Source organism: Protopterus annectens, chromosome 2.part0, assembly GCF_019279795.1.
Source record: "Protopterus annectens isolate FY-2018-M chromosome 2.part0, PAN1.0, whole genome shotgun sequence".
NCBI lineage: Eukaryota > Metazoa > Chordata > Ceratodontiformes > Protopteridae > Protopterus > Protopterus annectens.
Window position 1 is genome coordinate 523,696,270 of NC_056728.1, and position 21,624 is coordinate 523,717,893.

The following is a 21,624-nucleotide window of genomic DNA, read 5'->3' on the forward strand; positions in this document are numbered from 1 at the left end:
CCATCCAACTGCAAGAGAGAAATCAGTACATATTATCATGTTATTTTAAAACTAGGGAAGTTACAATCTGGCTGCTCTTAATTTTAATACTGGTGTCAGAGAAATATTCACATTAAAAGCCAGAGGTCTATTTGTTTCTAATACTATTTGCCAATAAACTTCCTTATATTCTATTTTAGTTTCCCAAGGGCTCCCCTGAGGTCATGGGAAGCTTCTCTACTACAAAAAAAAAAAACCTTAAATGACGCCTGGCTACAAGCTAAGGTGTGTTTAAACATCATAAAGGTGTTAATATATTCTTCTTTTCAGCATACCCTCTATTTTTCCCATGTAGAATGCATAACATGCTGTACATAAACTCAAACATATCAGTCATTTAATATTACAGTTAGAATACTTATTACTGCAAATATATGTGTCTCTGCTAGGAATATATAGGTGTTCACTATTAACTATGAATGGACATTGAGCACACCTCCCACATTTAAAGGTCCCCATTTTCTTTTATTAGAAAAACTATTAGTACTTTTTCTACTTTCTAAAATGCCTTTAATGTTAAAACCTTTTCTGTATATGTATCTGATAGGGTATGTAAATTACCCTTCCACATCTGAAAACCTAAAAAACATATTCCAATTCCTATAAATGAAATGTTAATGAGATTTGCTTCTGAATTGTAATTCATAACAAAACTTCATTGTAAGGTAATCCTCTTGCCTCATGTAATTCATCCCAGGTGGTTTCCTTTAAAATCTGGTTATGTCTGATATTAATATCCTGTATTCCAATTATAGGTGAATATTTACTATGTCTACCTTCCTTAACTTCTAAAATAATGTCATGAATTCATTTCTTAAGATATTTCTTTTCCGAAAACATTTGTTTCAATTTTTCACATTCTCTTGAAAAACAACCTCTTTGGAAACCATTCTGGAAATTCTGATGAACTGCCCCTTAACAAAACTCCTGTTTTGTTTGTAGGGGTGTGAACTGGTATAATAAAGATAGGAATTAGAAAAAGTTTCCTTTCAGTACAGGAAAGGTTTTAATGTTTTATTAGCCTCTACTTTATGTCACATCTAAATAATTAACAAACTCATAAGAAATAATATAACTAAACTTCAGAAACTCTGTAATTGCCTCTATGTAGTGAATGAATTACTTTCAAATGTTCTCAATACCTGGCCAAAAAATACAAATGTCATCCAGGTACTGCTGATATATATATATTCCAGTATTTTATACAGGAAGAGTTAAAAATGTATTTTCATTTCCAGGTACTGAGAACCAGATTTGCATACATGGGAGTTCATGATCCCCATAACCACACTATTTTTCTGTTTATAATATTCTCCCTTGTAGTATAAAACGTTATTTTTAATACCATCTTCATTAAAGCTGGATTTAATCTATAATCGTTGGAGTTAAAACCGCCCTATTCAGACAAAGCTTCCTCATACCATTCCAGCCCAATTTCAAGGGGGATAACTGAAAAAAAATCCACTATATCTATTGTCAGAAACTTTAAATTGTCATCATAAAATTTTTTGTTTATCCCCTTTAAAAAAATCTCATGAGTCCTCCAACTGTTGCTCTCCTTCAACATAAATCCATCAGCTTTCAAGACCTTAAGTTTATGGTCTATAAACTTAGCTAGAGAATGTGTCTTTCACCCACTAACAGCTACTATGGGTCTTAAAGGTGGAGCTGACATGCTTTTATAGACAAAGATGGATGGTATAACGGTCTTGTCAGAATGTAAAAAATTAAATGTGTCTAAATCAATAGTCTCCTCCATTAACAAATCATTTAACTAATAATCTAGTCTGGAATAGGCCAGTTTAATTTTATTCTTGGACACATGAGGATATCTGTCCCCATCATTTAAGATGTCCATTATTTTACCTGTGTAACACATACAATCCATAATAAACATTCCACCACCTTGTCTGGTCTCTTGGTACATATGCTTTTATCCTTTCTTAATTCGTTAACTTATTTTTTCTCTTCAGGAGAAAGATTAAAATATACTTTATTATGTTTTAATTATTTTCTGATTTCTTTTTCAACCACAGCTTGAACATGCTTTAATTGAGGGTGGAATGGGGGGGGGTGAATGTACCTTTCTTTCTAAGTCTGTTAGATTCTGTTCCAAATCTATTATTAGAAAAAAATTAATTTAAGGTTATTTTTTCTGGTGAATAATGTTAAATCAATAAGTATTTTACTAATGTTACTTTTATTGTTAGGAATTAATTTTAAACCTTTAGAAAAGAAATCAGAAAGGTTTTGCTGATATCTAATACACTATAATTGAAAATAGTAAAATTGCTGCAAATGTAATTATTTACTTCTTGCCTTATATTCACATCATCAATGTCTTAAAAAAAACTCTTAACGTCTTCCTCTCTGTACATAGGGTCATAATAGGGGCTTATCTCCCTTCTAGCTCTCTCTTTCATGTGGGTACCTGTAATATGGTCTTTGTTTTTTAATCTTTCAGACCTTCTCAGTGAGGGGAATCTAAAGGGTTATACAAGTTAAAAGACTCATTCCTTACCTCATGTGTCCTGTATTGTTGCTGTCTTTCTCCTCTTGAATCCTGATATGATTAATAATAATCTTTATTATCTTTGAAATGTATAGTTTTCAGGTAGCTTCTATTCTCTTCATATTCAACCCTATCCCTTTCTAATTTCTTAGCCTTTCTCTTCATCATCATAGCACATTTGTTGTCTATTCCAACTGCAATGTCCTGGTATTTTTTATTGTCTTCCTCTATCTGAAACAAAAGATCATTCACAGTTTTATTATTGATATATTGTATTTGTTTGTATAATTTATTCATATCTTTTTCCTTCTGTTTAATTATACTTTTTATAGTTTCAAAGCTGCAATTGTCAAAATAGTTATCAGTACTTTGTGGAAATCTGAACTCTCTATCACATTAATTCGGTACTTTACACCTGTAGCCCTTTTGGAACAATAGGCCTGTTAATACATTCTTTTAGATAACTATTGTCTAAACTGAGGGGTTTATATTTAAATATCAAGTCATACAATTTATTAACAATTATTTCATAAGTCTTGACAAATGAGTCCTCACAGACTGGTTGCAAACACTGTTGGAAACTACATTTTTGGACAGCTAAACCCCAAGGTCCACATTGTTAACACTAGCTTTCATTTTAGCCATATGTTTCTATGAGGAATTAGTACTATTCCCTCTACAGTTAAATTTCCTTGGTTCAACAAAAACACTTCAGAAATCACTCTTTCGTCTTCTCTTGATCTTTCTGGCCTAAATGCCCATGGAAAACCAAACTCAGGAGTAGAATGCTAGCCTACATGTCACCCATCTGCACAGCCACCATAACATTACATTATTTCCTCTGTCAGCTGAGTTATTACATTACAGCAAAACATTAACACTAGAAACCACACAGTGTTGTCATCCTGCTACAAGGACTTCATCAGATGTTGACCCAACCCAATTTTCCTACTTTTATGACCAATTGATTAAAGACATAATTTTCTTCAAAGACAATTAGTGAAAAAACTGTCAGTAATAATAAATACCATTTCTATGAATATAATGCCTCTCTTTAACATACAGTCCTAAACAAACAACCTACCTATTTCATAAACCAGAAACAACTCACTATTACACATAATAATAATAATAGTAATAATAATAGTCATACTACAAATGCGCGCCATATTAATAGAAAAGAATGGACTATTCTAACCAATATATATATATATATATATATATATATATATATATATATATATATATAGAGAGAGAGAGAGAGAGAGAGAGACTATATAAATGAATAACAATTGGCATACTGAGTAAATAAAGATAAAATTAGAACACTACAAAGACCGAGGATGCAAACAACTCCAGTAGATGTACAGCCACAAATAATCCCAAATGAATAAAAGGCAGACACTTCTGGTATTTAATGCCACTAGATTATTATGTACGTTTTCATCACAATACTTCATCAGAAATGAGCACCGGAACTAAACTCACACCCCTTTTTATTATCTGCAATCAAACTGAGTAGCCTCAACGCTATTAACAACTTAAAGAAAATTTAAAGAGACAGAACAAAAAAAAGTATATTAAACTCCATGCAAGCACAGCACTGAAGTAAACTGTCATGTGTTCTCATTTAAAAACATGTATAAAACAATATCCATAAACCTTATTATCCTAAATATTAAAGTCTAAAATTTATAATAATTTTATTATAATTTTTATTAAAACTGTAAAAACTGTTTTTTTTTTTTTAAAAAACTTATATAAATATTGCCCAATCTACACATTACAATCTTGCAGCCCTTAACTTTTAGTTCTCCAGCTTCACTGTTATTGACTGCCATAACAACCAGAGCCGTCACAAACCCCAAAAACAGTACCAAATAAATGTGAATCAGATAGGGGTATCCTCAGTCACTAAAACATTCAGAACACTCCAAAGACCAAGGATGCAAACAATTTTTGTTACAAGCAAATTAAATATAAAATTAGTTGTGTAGATGATAAATAATGTATGACCTTATAAAGAACTTTAGAAAATCAGTACATTTATCATGTTATATTAAAACTAAGTAAGTTATAATCTGGCTGCTCTTAATTTTAATATTGGCACCAGAGAAATGTTCTCATTAAGACATTTCTCTGTCCCATTATGCTGACCTACCCATGTGAATAGACATATCCATTTCCTTTCGAATCATTGCATCCCATTGATTCAGTCCCTTCTTTTCCCGTTCATTTCTGCATCATTTAATTTTTGCATTGCATCGTATTGCTCATGTTTCCTACATAGCTAATCATTTATTCTTCTCCTTCTCCTTTTTGTCTTTGCAGTCAGTAACAAAGAAATGTCTTATCTAGATTAAGACATGTATCTGCCATTTTCTCATATCTTAAGTATTATTGATCACTGTATGCTCAACTGCGTGGTACATGCACCTTTTTCAGGTCTCACTTTATACTTCCCACTATTGAAAGAGTTTTTTACAGACTCACGTCAGCAGTCTAGAACTCTCTTCCTCCAGACAATAGAAGCCATTAAAATCTTAATTTTTTTAGAAAAGCCATCTTTATTCATTACATCCATGTGATACCTCCAGGTGCATCTGTAGTTAATTCCTATTCACACATCTAGGTGTCAAACATTGCTTGTTCATATTTGCATCAATAATTCCAAAACCGTGCAATGTACAAGGTTTTGAAAGATTTCATCTTAAAGCGTACACAATGACAAACTCAACTGCATTAATATTTGACCTCTGTCTAGTGCAGGTAAAATATATATTAACTGTTGTTTTTATGATATTAATTTATATAGATATAATTTTTACATTTTTCTAAATATCTCAACAACTAAATAACACAAACAGAACTCCTTAACTCATACAAAAGCTCTCAGCTAAATAAATAAACTGCTGCTAACAACATGTGTGCAACTTCAGTGGTTGCTGAGATATTGTAAGTTGTTTTTAAAATATTACAAACATAATAGTTACAGTGTTTACTATCCTACAGATGCTGCAAGCCTTGCATGGCATGCAGGATTTGTGCAGGAGCTCTAGCAGGCAATATGTCTTCCGTGCGATCCAGGAATAGCCTGCAGGGGGCGTGCACAAGCACACCTGCATTAGTACTGCACAGACTAAGCCCCTGTATGCAAATCACCCCATTTGCAGGAGAAATCCATGCAAATGAGGTGAATTTGCGATCCATGAAGTTTGAAACCAGCCATGCAGGACTAGTGTAATCAGCAGAAATGTACTGGGTTAGTAACCGAGTACATTTCTGAAAAATCCAAAACAGAGCTGTGACAGCTTCAAATAAAGGCTGCATATCAGTCAGGAAGCATACCAATGGCCAAGTATAAGGTCATTGGCATTGCAAACAGCTTAAAAAAAAAAAAATCAACTTTTATTTTTCTTTAGACGATTTCAGCTGTTTAAACTTTGGGCAGCGGCACGCAAACAGGATTGGGGGGAAAATAAGAAAATAAACCTAAAATAAGCATTCTAACTAAAATCAATATTCTGCCATTAAAGTCAATGGCAGGCAGAAGACAACATGGCCAGTGAGTAGTGGTTGCTAAGGGGGGAGAATCAGTGTGAGACATGTAACTATGCATTAGCAGGCAATCCAATGCAAATAAGGGGAATGCTAGTGAATCCCAGTTTTCCCCAGCATGCTAGTTAGGTCCCAACAGTGTAAGAGCAGGAATAGCTTGATGCAAGCCTTGGAGTTAGCTGACATCATGGGGAGGTGTGTCAGGCATACTGTAAGCAGATTGGAGCCCTGTGGCTCAGGTTTGCTCCTAGCTAAGCACAGCTAAGAAAGGGTGTGTGTCTAAGGCTGCCTAGCACTCTTTACATTACCTAACTGAGTGTGCATACTGTGCACCAGGTTTTAAAGGGGGGAAAAAAAGTTAAACCAGGAAATAGCATCTCTGTGCACATTTGAGCACTCTCTTTATGCAGCACGCCCCCGGGCTTAAACAGGAAGGCAATGGGAAGGGAAAACAGCAGTAGGAAAGTAATCTAGGAGAACTAGCATAGCTGGCTGGTGAAATGTATCAGAGTCAGCCAATTACACAGGCAGCAGCCCAGCCCAGAACACTACTATAAACTATGCAAACACCTTACCCTCTGTTTTTTTCCCCACACTCTACACCACCGGTGTATAGAAGCAGGGAACCTTTAACAAACAAAACAACAAAATGATAGGGGCTGCAATAGCTATCATACAATAACTTGTGGAAGAGGCTGAGGGTGGTGAGGATGTGAATGCTGTTGTCCAACCCACAGTGAGGAGACGGAGAAGAGAGTACAGACCCAGGGTAACCTACCAGGGGCTACATGAGCTGGAGATAGTGGAGCACTATAGGGTGGACAGGGACCTCCTACAGCAAATTGTTGAGCTGTGCCGGCCACGCCTCACACACAGGACTAACAGAGGGGAACCCATCCCAGTGGATGTCAAGGTATATGTAGGCCTAAGAATGCTAGCTACAGGTACCTTCCAAATGCCAAATGGTGATATGATGGGAATCTCACAGGCATCAGCATCCAGGGTACTCCACAAGTTCCCAGATGCCATGTCAGCACATGTCCATGAGCACATATATTTCCCCAACACCCATGAGGCATTGGCCAGCAATATGCAACTGTTCCATCAAATAGCAGAACACCCTGATGTAGTGGGTGCTATAGACTGCGTACACATATGCATCAAAGCAGCACATCATCAGTGGGGTAGGGGAAACAACAACTGCAAGGGCTTCACCTCCATCAACTGCCAGGTCATATGCGATGCGCAGGATGTAATAATGAATGTGTGTGCTGGCTGCTCTGGAAGCTGTCACGATTCCCACATCTGGCATCTGACACAGCTGTACCAGAGATTTGCCAATGGGGACATCCTTCACGGTCATCTAGTGGGGGATGCTGAATATGCACTTGAGCCGTGGCTGATGACATCCATCAGAAATGCACACACACCCAAGCAAGAACTCCATAATGAGGCACACGCACAGGCCAGAATTATAGTAGAGCATGGGTTTGGGATGCTCAAGTCATGGGTCCGGTGCCGGGACACATCCGGTAGAGCCTTCCAGTACTCTCCAGCTACATGTCCCAAATTGTCATCGTATGTGCCATGCTACACAAAATGATCCTGTGGAAACAGCTGCAGCAGGAACAGCATGAGGCAGGGCCACACAACCCCCTACCATTGCAAAGGCCTGCACAGGCACAGAGTGACTCAGAGGAGGAACAACCACAGCCTGCCCCACTAGGCAGAAGGCAAAGAGGCAACACATAGCACATACACTGACACAGGAGGGACCCAGGGAATAACACCTTTCTCTGACTCTCACATACAGTAAAAGGGATGCCATACATGACACTACCTGTGCTCAAGTCATGTGTAGGGAGTGTACTATGTGCATCCGACATAGGCATCCCTGCACACACCCACAAGGTAAGTGACTCACACATGCCAGTCAGTGGGTTCACATACCCAACAACAGTCACAGCCAGCAGGACAGGTGCAGACAAACACAAACAAAGGATGTGCTATGGCCTCTGAATGATGCCTATGGGTAACCCCCCCTAGGCCTACACAGACAGATTACAGCAGGTCAGGCAGTGGGACATTAGTTCTGAAGGGGAGGAAGTCAGAAACTAATATGCAGGTCAATCAAAGCTAAGATCTTAGTACACTGATATGCCTCTATTCAGCATGATAGGCTACAATACAGAATGAAATGGAGTACCTGACATACCAGTACAGTCATAGCAAATGTGTACAAGTGTCAGGTGTACCCCCCATCCTATGTAATAATGTAAAAACAGTCAGGTGTGCCCCCCAATCCTGTGTAGAATTGTAGAAATAGTCAGGTGTCCCCCCCATCCAATGTAGAAATGTAGTAACAGTCGGGTATGCCCCCCAATCCTGTGTAGAAATGTAGAAATAGTCAGGTGTGCCCCCCAATCCTGTGTAGATATGTAGAAATAGTCAGGTGTGCCCACCCCCAATCCTGTGTAGGAATGCACAGTCAGGTGTGCTCCCCCACAACCCTACTTAATTATGTAGTAATGGTCTGGTGTGCCTCCCCCCCCAATGTGATGTACACACATTGTAACAGTCAGGTGTGCCCCCCCCACAACCCTATGTAGAAATGTAGTAACATGTATATGTAGGTATAATAACAGTGAAACACAGATGCACAGAAGTGGCCAAGGTAGCAGGATAGGTTGTAGCATCCTCATAATATGCAGGTATGTGTGTGTTAGGTTGGTGTGTGTCCCATATAGTGTAAGAGTTTTTGCTATGTATGCATGTTGAGGTAAGCCTGGTGGCCATTGCTCACTACTGCTGATGACAGGGACAAGTCCTCACAACTGCAGTGCCATATACAATACCCATCAGTATAATACAAGCTAGCAGTAAGCCATTGCAAATGTATGGTGATAATATGTGTCACCATCTGAAAGACTGACATGGCATGGCTGTTGGTCTAGATATACAAGCAGTGCACAGTGGAAAGTACCCCAGACATACAGTATATATTCTGTCACTGTGAAATGGACACACTCTTAGAAAAGTACATATAGGTATGCATCACATTATCTGGTCCTGCAGTAGGGGATACTGGTGTTGTCTGCCCAAACACTCACAGATCACAAAGGAGGTAAGACTGATGTATTGGGAAACAGCTGATGTACCTGCACATGCAAGCATAACTGGAATGCCCAGTGCACATCTGTGTGTCAGATGCAAGTAGTGTCCATAGCACACATGCACCCAGCTCATGCAAACATCACCCACAGGCACCTCTCTGGTCATATCCCTGCTGTGAGGAATGGATAAAGTAAGACCCCACCTGTATACGGCAATAGCAGAAGACTGCAGCATGCAGTGCAGGTGTCTCATGCAGGTGTGACCCTAGCTATAGATAACACCCTGCCAGCATCCACATCACCTGATCAAGACTGTTAGAAGGTACTGGCATGAACACCTATCACACCTACCCTGTCACCCCAGGGGAATATACTGTATGGTGGTCTGGGACTGTAGGACTGACAGAATGCAAAGACCTGCCACATCAGACATGCAGCAACACCTAAAGTCCCACAGGCATCTGCCAAAAGCCTGTGTCTCACATGTACTGCCAATGCACGTTATGTCATGGACACCCACATAACAACATAACACACTCCACATAAGCCATATGCAAGGCCATGTGGACAAACCACAGTAACATGTCCACCATGTCCCACTGAATGAACTGTGGACCAACACTAACACACACCTGTGATGGTGTGATACCCTTAGGGAAAGTATCAGAGAATGTACGCATAATATATGGAAGAGGTTAGAATAATGGGGGAGGGTGAGAGCATGGGCAAAATGTAATATGCAGGGTCTGACACCAAGCTGTGTGAGCACACTATCCCTGGCTGCAAATACATACATGAGTGGCTACACACCTGCCCGTATACCACAATAGGTAAATGTCCTGACCCATGGCCCCTACCCCTGGCTGACCTGTTGAAATCTGTACAGCTGTGAGACATTGCCAAATCAAGATAAGCCCATACTGTCATGTTGATGGGAATACAAGTATGGGATCCTCTGCCAGTACTGTACCAGGGTGCTGAACGGGATACACAAACCCAGCACCAAGTGTCTGCAGCTCCCCCTACAGAATGGCATAACTTACCATGAATATGTAGGTTTCTGCCCACAATACCAGATGCAGCTGCAGTCACTCTTGTCCCCCAGGAAATCACTGTGAGCAAGAATGTCCACCTAACAGTACAAGAGGACAGAAAACATCACTGTGTATAACAGTTCACATCTGAATATCTCTACTAACAGCAGTACCACACAGCTGAAGCAGCACAGACACAATCACCTACAGTGTACACTATCCCTGCACTGTTTATCCCCATATTGCCAAATGATCAACGGATACCCTGCAGAAGCAGTATGCTACATGTAAGTGTACAATACAAAGGTCTGCACTACAGTACAAACTACCTGGACCTGATCCACACATTCAATACAGACGGGCATACTGGGCATGTTCAACACTTGGAGAAATGAAGGCAATGTCAGTCAACAACATACTGAAAGGTCATACTGGGCATGCTCACACACAAACAAATGAAGGCCATGTCTGCAAACACCAGTGGACCAGACATATCTGGCAGTCACAAATGTTAGTGCAGACACTCCTAAGTAAGCACCACTCATGCTTTGCACACACAGTGGATAGGAATACAGACATATATCTAAGGACAATGCACTATAATAAGCCAAACATAGAAGGACATAGATGTGTGTATGAGGGTGACTGTGAGAAGGAGCCATCCAGGCCTGTCCCACCCAGCACACAGCCAAAGGCCCACAACCACATGAGGTTCAGATGTCACTCACTGTAGATACTAGCCACGGGTATCTGTCAGCATTACAGACTATGTGGTGCAAGTGGTAGCTGTGCAACATGACTGTACAAGAAAGTAGTCATCTAGCAGCTGTATACACGTATCTGTGGAATATGACCCTGTGTGTGCCCACATGTGGTGTGTCAACCTCTAGATGAATGGGTTATGGCCTATGTGCACACACACACACTGCCTTTCCCATAGCCCTACTATGACAAGCCTGCTGAAGTCATCCACTGTGAAATACACCTTCGGGAAAATTATAGCCCAGTAATCTCTGTGGTACATCCTATAACTGCATACTGCTGTCATGTGATAAACTAGTCAGGCAGGAGTTCCAATCCCAGACATGGCAATTGTGTGTGTGTCTGTCTCTGTACAGAGAGCAATATTTTTAGGCTAGCCAGACTCCCTACAATTCCAATTCCATACATTGGTAAGGCTGCTGATGTCATTCACCTATAAATACACCTCTGGGAAAGTTGTAGCTTAGTGATCTCCATAGCGCCTCCCATAAGTGTGTACTGCTGTAGTGTGATAAAATAGTTAGGTAGGAGTTCTAATCCCAGACATGTGTGTCTGTGTGTCCCTGTCTGTGTAGAGAGCAGTGCCTTTTTAGGCTAGTCACACTCACTACAATTCAAATGCCCTACTTTGGCAAGGCTGCTGTCATCCACCTTGAAATGCACCTTTGGGAAAGTTGTAGTCCAGTATTCTTTGTGGCATGTCCTATAACTATGTACTGCTGTAGTGTGATACAATAGTTAGGTGGGAGTTCTAATCCCAGACTTGGCAAGTGTGTGTGTGTGTGTGTGTGTGTGTGTGTGTGTGTGTGTGTGTGTGTGTGTGTGTGTGTGCACGTGCGTGTGTGTGCGTGTGTGTGTGTGTGTCTGTGTAGAGAGCAATACTTTTTAGGCTACTCACACTCCCTATAATTCAAATGCCCTACTTTGGCAAGGCTGCTGATGTCATCCACCTTGAAGTACACCTTTGGGAAAGTTGTAGCTCAGTAATCTCCATGGTACATCCTATAATTGCATACTGCTATAGTGTGATAAAATCGATAAGACTTCTAATCCCAGACTTGGCAACTGTGTGTGTGTGTGTGTGTGTGTGTGTGTGTGTGTGTGTGTGTGTGTGTCTCTCTCTCTCTCCCTGTCTGTGTAGAGAACAATGCTTTTTAGGCTAGCTACACTCATTACAATTCAAATGCCCTACTTTGGCAAGGCTGCTGATGTCATCCACCTTGAAATACACCTTTGGGAAAATTATAGCCCAGTAATCTCTGTGGCCCATCCTATAACTGCGTACTGCTATAGTGTGATAAAATAGGTAGGCATTCTAATCCCAGACATGGCAACTGTGCGTGTGTCTGTCCCTGCCTGTGTAGAGAGTCATGCTTTTTAGGCTAGTCACACTCACTACAATTCAAATGCCCTACTTTGGCAAGGCTGCTGATGTCATCCACCTTCAAATACACCTTTGGGAAAGTTGTCGCCCAGTAATCTCCATGGAGTGTGCTATGACTGTGTATTGCTGTTGTGCGATAAAATAGTTACGTAGGAGTTCTAATCCCAGACATGGCAAGAGTGTGTGTGTCTCTGTCTGTGTAGAGAATAATGCATTTTAGTCACAAAAACTGAAGCGCAAATGCATTAAAACACAAAAGATACACAAAGGCAGGGAATCAGATATAATCCAATTTAATGTAAACACTTTCATCTTGGATAATATGGCAACTGTGTGTGTGTCTGTCCCTGTCTGTGTAGAGAGCCATGCTCTTTAGGCTAGTCACACTCACTACAATTCAAATATCCTACTTTGGCAATCCTGTTGATGTAATTCTCTGTGAAATACACCTTTGGGGAAGGGGCACTACAGAAATTCCCATGGTGTGTCCTATAACATCATCATGCTGTAGTGTGATATAGAACTCTGGTAGGGGTTCTATTTCCACACATGGCAATTGTGGATGTTTTGTGTGTGTTTCTATGTCTGTGTAGGGAGCAATGCATTTTAGGCTAGTCTCACTCAGTACAATTCAAATGCCCTACTTTGGCAATCCTGCTGATGTCATTCACTGTGAAATATACCTTTAGGGAAGGGACACTCCAGCAATCCCTGTGGGGTGTCCTATAACAGCATCATGCTGTAGTGTGGTAAAGAACTCTGTTAGGGGTTCTATTCCCACACATGACAGCTGTGGATGTTTTGTGTGTGTTTCTATGTCTGTGTAGGGAACAATGCATTTTAGTCACAAAAACTGAAGAGGAAATGCTTTAAAACACAAAAGATACACCAAGGCAGGGAAGCAGATATAATCCAATTTAATGTAAGCACTTTCATCTAGGATAATACCAAGACTTCATCAGACAAAATGTAACAACCCACAAACCGTTTTTAAGAAGAACCCAAGGTCTGACATCAGTTCCTCAATTAACATTTAAAGAAATAAGTCATTATAAAACCTATGCATTTCAACCCCATTTAAAACATGTACATACAAAAAAAATGTAAAACAGCATATATGTATATATATACATATATATATATATATATATATATAATTGTAAATCTAGAAAAAGTCCTTACCAATAAATTATCTCAGTAAAGCCTTTAATTTTAAAACACAGCCAAAAGAGGCAACCTCATTTAATCCATGCCATCCAACAGCTTTTAAACGGAGGATCCAGAATAATTATTTTTCCTCCAATTTCAATTGCCAGGGACCTCCCCTCACATTAGGCTTAATTTGTTCAATAACTATAAATTTAAAATGATGTTCTGGGAATTCATGAATCTGCCTAAACAAAGCATTTGGCAGTTTTTTCTTTTTAATGTCATAACAATGTTCATAAATGTGGGTTCTGAGTTTACGCTCTGTCTTTCCTATATAGAAAGCCGTGCAATTCTGGCACGAGGCCCCATACATAACACCAGTACTATTACAGTTATATTTACCATGAATGTGTAAAAAATATCCATTCAAACAAAAAAGCTCTCTAGTATTAATGTGTGTGCATTAACTACAGAACCTGCATCTAGACATCTGCCGAACCTTTTGTTCATCGGCTCTATATTTCAATGGTTTTTCCAACAAACTTTTTAAATTATTCCCCTTCCTATAAACAATCAAGGGTTTTTGACTAATTTTAGATCTAAAACTACTATCTTCCATCAAGATAGACCAATTTTTATATTAAATATCTTGTATTACATATGAGTCCACAAGTAAACTTAGTAATATAGGATAATCTAAAATTCCTTTCTCCAAAAATTTCAGAGTTCACTACAGTATGCACTGAGGTCATAATATTGCTGTCATTCACATGTTTAACACTTAAAATAGGACTATAAAAAACAGTAGAATGGTTAATAACTTCTAACTTGATGTCACCAACAAAGTCCACAGGATAGTCTCGCCTAATAAACATTTCTTCCAACAGTGAACATTCATTTAAGAAATCTTCAAAAGTAGATACCATATGGGCAGCTCTAACGAATTGCCCTTTACCACAGCTTTTTTATGGGTCCTAGGGTGACAACTAGAAAAAAAAGAAAAATGGAGAAAGGAATTGGAATAAGTTGGTTTCCTATATATAGTGGACACATATCTACTATTTGCCCGATCTTTAGTTAATTGGATATATAAATAATTAATGACTTCAAAATCCACAACATGAGTGAATTCCAGGAACATAGTGGATGAATTAATAAAATCCATGAATTCATTAAATCCAGTCATATCCCCCTTCCGAATAACAAACAGATCATCAAGGTATCTAACATACAAAACACAATATTCAAATAAGGGGTGATTAAACACATATCAGCGTTTCCATTCACACATTATAATGTTCGCATACAAAGACCCACATGCTGCCCCCATGGCTACCCTACTGTTTTGCAAAAAATAATTGCTCATCAAATATAATGTAATTATTCCTAAGAACAAGTTCCAACAATTCAACATATAAATTTACATGGTCTTGTACTAGCCCTTTCCTAACCACGTAATCCTGGAACCAATCCAACCCTACATCATGTGGAATACAGGAAAACAAGTCTTTAATATCTATCGTAGAGAAAAAATAATTAGGATCAAAAAACATTTTATCGCATTTTGCCAAAAAATCCCAAGAATCAATGCATAGATGTTCTTCTTGTTTTAAAAGACTTTTCAATTTTTTATCTAAAAATACATAAATAGCAGATGTAATGGAATTGTGAGCATCAACAATGGGGTGCATTGGGGATTATTTAAATCTTTATGCAATTTCGGCAGGCCGAAAATAGTAGGAATAACTGGAAATTGAACTTTTAAAAATTTATATTCATCCAATGTAATACGCTGCTCTAATAACATGTCACTGAGTTGAGTTGAAATTCTAGCATAGGCTACATTTAACTCATTCCTAGATACTTGTCTGTACCTATCACTAAAAATAATTGTATACATTCTCTCAATGTAATCATGATAATCCATAATTACAGCACCCCCACCCTTGTCCGGCTGAATAACCCTCACTGGTAGTTGTCTAACATGATTAATCAAGTCATATTCTTCACTATTCCAATAGGACACCTTCCTATCTCTCTCTCTCTTGTAAGAGAAATCTCAAATCAAATTCACACATCTTTTCAAAAAATACCAGTGTATTATGACCTCAGTGCATACTGTAGTGAATGCTGAAATTTTTGGAGAAAGGAATTTTAGATTATCCTATATTACTACATTTACTGTGTACTTATATGTAATACAAGATATTTTATATAAAAATTTGTCTATCTTGATGGAAGATAGTAGTTTTAGATCTAAAATTAGTCAAAAACCCTTGATTGTTTATAGGAAGGGGAATAATTTAAAAAGTTTGTTGGAAAGACCATTGAAACATAGAGCTGATGAACAAAAGGTTTGGCAGATGTCTAGGTGCGGGTTCTGTAGTTATTGAACACACATTGACACTGGAGAACTTTTTTTGTTTGAATGGATCATTTTTACATATTTGTGGTAAATATAACTGTAATAGCACTGGTGTTATGTATGGGGCCTTGTGCCAGAATTGCCTGGCTTTCTATATAGGAAACACCGAGCGTAAACTCAGAACCCACATTTATGAACATTGCTATGACATTAAAAAGAAAAACACTGTCTAATGCTTTGTTTAGGCACGTTCATGAATTCCCAGAACATCATTTTAAATTTACAGTTATTGAACAAATTAAGCCTAATGTGAGGGGAGGTCCCTGGCAATTGAAATTGGAGGAAAAATAATTATTCTGGATCCTCTGTTTAAAAGCTGTTGGATAGCCTGGATTAAATGAGGTTGCCTCTATAGGCTGTGTTTTAAAATTAAAGGCTTTATTGAGATAATTTATTGGTAAGGGCTTTTTCTAGATTTACATATATATATATATATATATATATATATATATATATATATATATATATATATATATATATATATATATATATATATATATATATATATATATATATATATGGGTCTACTTTCTATCACGAACTTCCGATTCACCGACACAAGTTAATCCCCAAACAACCGAAAACACACAACACCGACAAACACCAACAACTCAAAAAATGAACACCACTACACCGACACAAAAACGTCAACTACATTGCACACAATAACATATCCACTAACCTTAACCTAAACCCTAACCCTAACATCCGACACTACCCAACCCTAACCTAACTCACCCCTAAACCTCAACACCGTCACTGTCGCACTACCCCTACCTGCACCCTAAACCTAACTCACTTAACCCACCCCTAAACCTCAACACCGTCACTATCGCACTTACCCTACCTGCACGCTAACCCTAACTCTTAACCCACCCTAAAACATTCAGCCTGTCACTATTGCACACTCACTCCGCATTCCAACCCTAACACACTTAACCCTTCCCCACACTACACTCGCCACTAACACACTTACCTTACCGAACCCTAAGTCCGACACTACCGCACTCACCTTTCCCACACCCTAACCTAAAATCCCTCACTATCGTACACTTACCTGTCCGCCCCAATCCTAAATCTTTCACTTTCACACACTTACGGATCGCTCAAACGCTGCCGTTGTCGGTCTTTCAGCTGTCGGAATATCGCCTTTTCGATAACCTACCTGTTCGGTCGTTCCGTCTCGGTCTTCTGGGTGTCGGTAATGTACTTTGGTTATTGAAGTAGACCCATATATATATATATATATATATATATATATATATATATATATATATATATATATATATGCTGTTTTACATGTTTTTTGTATGTACATGTTTAAAATGGGGTTGTAATGCATGGGTTTTATAATGACTTATTTCTTTAAATGTTAATTGAGGAACCTTTTTAAAAATGGTTTGTGGGTTGTTACATTTTGTCTGATGAAATCTTGGTATATTCCAAGACGAAAGCGCTTACATTAAAATTGGATTATATCTGCTTCCCTGCCTTGGTGTATCTTTTGTGTTTTAAAACAATGCATTTTAGGTTAGTCGCACTCAGTTCAATTCAAATTACCTACTTTGGCAATCCTGCTGATGTCATTCACTGTGAAATACACCTTTGGGGAAGGGGCACTCCAACAATCCTCATGGTGCGTCCTATAACAGCATCTTGCTGTAGTGCAATATAGAACTTTGGTAGGGGTTCTATTCTCACACATGGCAGTTGTGGATATTTTGTGTGTGTTTCTATGTCTGTGTAGGGAGCAATGCGTTTGAGGCTAGTCACACTCAGTACAATTCAAATGCCCTACTTTGGCAATCCTGCTGATGTCATTCACTGTGAAATATACCTTTGGGGAAGAAGTACTCCAGTAATCTCCATGGCGCATCCTGTAACTGTATAGTGTTGTAATTTAATATACTAGTTAGGTAGGAGTTCTAATCCCAGACATGACAGGAGTGTGTGTCTGTGTTTGTAAGTCATATCCTGTGTGGCGGTGGATGTGATTGTGTATCAACTGGACTCAATGTGGAGTGGGTTTTGCATATTTCTTATACGGTGGCCTTAGTATATATCACAATGTCCACCATACAGGGATAACAAATGTGAAATAGCCTAGAGACTGGAGTGCAAATCCATACCCCTACATGTGACATCAAGGCCAGGCAAACAAAGTTAGCAACTCTAGTATCACCTAGAGAACACTATCAACCCATGTGTCATACACACATATACTTGCTTAGGCAACAGCCACTATGTTGGTAATACCCTGCATATTGCCCACTGATAGTAACCATGGTGTGATTGCACTGGGCTACAGTGGGCATGGCACCCTGCCCATCTGTTTAATAGGCACATACATGCTGACAGTGCGTTTTCCCTATGTTTCTCACTGGACACTTGCAACACCTGTGGTGCCATCATATGTGACCCACAAAGGACATACCATGCCTGAAAACATGCTCTGTATGGACAGATGCCACTGACGCCAGGAAATGCTGGTATCATGCTATCAATGTAGGTGAAGGGTAAACCTGCTGTCCATTACCTGTTCCTGCCACATGAGGCCAGGACTGGTACATCTGATGATAACAATATGCGTACACAACATGGGCCAGACACCCCAGGTACAGTTCCACATGTCACTGTACATGTATGTGGGAGGTGTGCACATTCCAGACACCATCCATAACATGGACTAAGGTACACATACATGGCAAGCTATGCACATCATTGGCCACACACAATAGTCACAAGGTGACTGGATGGTGAATACAATACCCACCTGTGTGGGCAACTCTAGAAACTACACCCCTGTGCCACAATGCAGACCATTGTCATGTGGGCTGATGCCAAGGTTTACCCATCACCTAGCCTTGTATAGCTGTCTGGCACAGTCAACCACTACACACATGTGAAGCAATGCACCCATGCATGTCAGTACTACAGTGTGTGTGTGTGTGTGTGTGTGTGTGTGTGTGTGTGTGTGTGTGTGTGTGTTCTATGATGTGTATGATCACATTCAAACTCACTACAACCCCAATTGGGATACTGAAGCATGCTGTCCAATGTCAGACACCTCCGCATACCCTTTGCCCATATAACTTCTGTATGATCCCTGTGGTGCATGTGATACCTGCACAGTAATGTGTTATGGCAATCTCACTAGTGATGAGTTGTATTCCTGGCTCTGCCAAGTGTGTCAATGTGTGTGCATCCCTGTGAGAGTGTGGCTGTGTTGATACTGGCACCTGTTCATGCAGACAGGCATGTGTACTACACCTACTGTATAGCTACCATATCCTTGTTGCAGATGCCACTCACCATCACATATACATTTTTAGGGTTCCTCAGCCTGTAACCTATGTGGCACATCTGATAACTGCATAGAAATGTAATAGCACTACACAGTCATCAGGGATTTGATACAGTGTGCTGGTAGTTGTGTGACACAAACATGCTTAGGTTTTACTCTTCCACCCCTCCCTGACTATACTTTGCCTCTGTCTGCCTCCCTCACTCCCTCTCTATTGGATGTGGAGACCTACACCTGCTTTGCTTAGGCAAAAGCATGTGTATTTTAATTGATGCTCATGATCAGCTGATGGTCTCTGCATGAATTGCAGCCCTCCTCTAGCTGATTGCATGTGGAACAGCTGTGGTAACATTTCCACTGCCAATTGCCTGGAAACACACTCCAATATCTAGGAACATCATGTTGGTGTTGGGCCTTTTCATTCACTGTGAGCAGAAACTTGTTCTGTTGTTTGGCAAACAGCAACTCAGATAGATTGGGGATTTACCTCTAACAACATACACTGTGGAAACAGTGCAACAAACAGGAGGGGGATATGCCTGACCTGCCTACAGACTGTAGGTGCTGCTATACTGTGTTTGGAGTAATGTTGCTTTAACAGGGTCTGCGTGGATATGGCTGTCCTACATGTTTTAATAATGGCCATGTCAGTGCTATGTTTATGAGGGAACCCCATCTATAGGGTCATCTGCAGACTGTGCAGTGTGTGGTGCCTTTTGTTTCATGTGTTACCCACAGAGCATCTATCTGTGGACTGCAGAAGGTAGTGTGAGGATTGCAGTCTGCAGATGGTGACAGCCGTGAAAGTTGCTGACTTCATATCCCTCATAGGACAAATGTTGCAACAAACCCTGTTACAACAGTAAATGTATGAGGTTATCACAGCAACATGTCAATATTGGCCCTGTGTATGTGCCTCCAGCCACAGCTCTGTAAACCTTTGTACATATGTCATGCAGTAAGAGATGCATATGTGCTGTACATCATAATTAGTGACATCATAACTGATAACAAGCCCGTGAGATATCTGACTGCTACACATGTTATGTATAGTAGGGGTCATATTTGATGACATCACCTGGACATTCTGTGGTTGTGTGTACAGTACTGAGGTCTGTGTACATAAGGTGAATGTCAACAGTGGGTGTATTGATAATATGTACTTTGGCCTGTCTACAGACTGTGGTAGATGTCATTGTTCTTGGTCACATTCTATTTGATGTTACACGCTGCAGTACTGTATGTTACCCTATCAGCTTACATGTTTGTAGGGCCATACACACACATGTCCCATACCACAGACAGGCATCGGACCACACTGTGTACTTGCCCAGTATATGTAGGGTTAGTGTGTGAGTGGCACATATGAAGATGGTGTTGAATAAATAGTCCATATACTGTAATATAACGCTAGCTTACCATATGTGGCTGTGGCTGTGTTCACATTGACTGTGGTTATGCACTTTCACACTGATGTATCATACTCTGTGCTGTGACATGCCTATAGAGCCTGCTATATATGCAGGCACATGTACATTCCCCCATAGAAAATGTAGGCCAGTGTTGAGCCAGTCTGCCTATAGCTTGCACAGTGCTTTGTTAAGCCTAGCAGCTTAGTGTACATACCCAGTGAGATGTCATGTCCAGATACTTGTCAGATGTACTGCTTCCAGTCCTCCTTTAACAGTCATGTATGTCATACTTAGCAGTGGGATGTTGTACAGATGTATGTCAATATCTAGTTGGTAGTATGTGGCCATGGCACCTCTGTACCAGTGGTTAGTATGTGTCAGGACAGAGAGGGGTGTGTGAATGCATAACCTATAGGGGCAAATGTATACCAGTCATTACGTGTTATACACATCTACATGGCTGTTAACATCCACATTGTCAGGCTGGGTCCACATGTCTTGCACTAAAGAGTTCTGTGTACACCTCTGGACTATCCAAGGTGTGTCAGAATGTCCACATACATTACCCAATAGCTCTGCTGTAGTCCACAGGAGCATTACGTGTTAGTAGCAGTGCGGTACTATGATGTCCTTAGGATGCCTGTCAGTAGTCAGTGCCGCACATGTTAAAAGCAGATGTGACCTCCCACACACACCATGTTTGTGAAGACAATTCCTATTACAGTAGCAGTAGTCTACAAATATACCTGCTATATATACCTGACATCCCCTTGCACTACGAAGTGGGACTATAGGGGATGAGGAGGACTACACTCCATGTTCAGGACATATGGTGAAAACATATGTATATATAATTATCCAAATATCCATATAGATATATACACATATACATATTGACATATATAGATGGATATGTATATGTACATATATAT